Source organism: Chrysochloris asiatica, unplaced genomic scaffold, assembly GCF_000296735.1.
Source record: "Chrysochloris asiatica unplaced genomic scaffold, ChrAsi1.0 scaffold00291, whole genome shotgun sequence".
Classification (NCBI taxonomy): Eukaryota; Metazoa; Chordata; class Mammalia; order Afrosoricida; family Chrysochloridae; genus Chrysochloris; species Chrysochloris asiatica.
The window spans coordinates 1,440,479-1,441,922 of NW_006408809.1; positions in this window are offsets into that span (position 1 = coordinate 1,440,479).

Below are 1,444 nucleotides of genomic sequence, written 5' to 3' on the forward strand. Positions count from 1 at the left end.
CTGTTCTGGAATGCCAATAATTCTTATGTTATTCCTCTTCATGTTATCCAACATGAATCTTAGGCTTTCTTCAGATTTTTTTTATCCTATTTTGTATTTGTTCTTCTATGTTAGTAGTGTTGAGAAATTTATCTTCTAGCTCACTAGTTCTCACTTCTATCTCTTCAATTCTATTCCTTTGCCCTTTCAATGTATTGTCCCGGCTGTATTTGTTTCCTAGGGCTTCCCATAACAAAGTATCACAACATGGGTGGCTTATAAGAACAAAAATTTATTGTCTCACAGATCTGAAGACTAGTAATCTGGATGCAAGGTGTCCACAGGCCTGCATTCTCTGAATGCTCAAGGGACAGGTCTTTCTTGTTTCTCCTGAATCTAATAGCCCTAGGCATTTCTTGGTTTGCAGCAAAACTTCATCATTACAGGGCTTACCTCTTGTGTCATTCTGTCCATTCTCTTTGACCTTTGTCCTTAGTTCCTGAGAAATAACCTCTAAAACCTTGGGATTTGTGATTGACATATTTTAGATCAGGCCTCCATACATACCTGAAGGTTTGTGTTAATGAGATGGCTTATATACGGACTGGCCAGCTCTGAGAGATAACTTCCTAATAACAGCCTCCCTTAGTGGGTGGTGGGCTAATTCAATCAACCATGCCTATGTAATGATGCCCCAATAAAGGTTCAGGACACAGAAGGCCCCTGATCTTTTACCCTATGCATGTGGGGAGGAGCACCCTCCCTGACCTTACCCGGTGTGTCTCTTCTTTATGTTGGCTCTGAGATGTAGCTTTTTAGCTGTATTAAAGCTATAATCATATGCTTTCCTGAGTTCTGTGTGATTCTAGCTGCTTATCTAACCAGAAGGAGTAGTAGCAGCCAGCACATCAGAAGTCAGGGGGGCTGAGAACCCTTGAGCTTATGGCTGGTATCCTAAGGGGGTAGAGGAAACTCCAAACTTGTTAACCAGAAGGTCAGACAAGAGGGAGTCCAAGGTGCCCCTAAGCCTGTGGCTGGCATCCTTGAAAACCCTACGCTCTGAGTCAATAGCACGGAACAACAACAAAAGCCCTCTTCAGTCTTCCACCCAGATCAAAGTAATTCTCCTTTAACAGTTCTGATCCCAGACTTTACCCTCTTTTGTTCATTTCTCATCCAAGTGCTAATACGATCTCCTCAAAATCCTTCCACTTACCTACTTTGAGAGCCTGGACTAGCTCCCAGTCTCATGGGGCAGGGCATTTAGGGAGCTGGAATAGCTCCCAATGTCACGTTGGGAAGAGGATGGGGTGAAGGTGAGACAAGTGAGGTGCCTAGGTCTCACATTTTAAGGCACCTCTTTCAGGGCCATGCAAGTGCACTGAGGACCTCCTTAAATTTTGAGTCCTAAGTGCCTTGCTTTAAGGAAGATCGTAGAAGAATTGATGCCTTTGAGTTGTGGTGT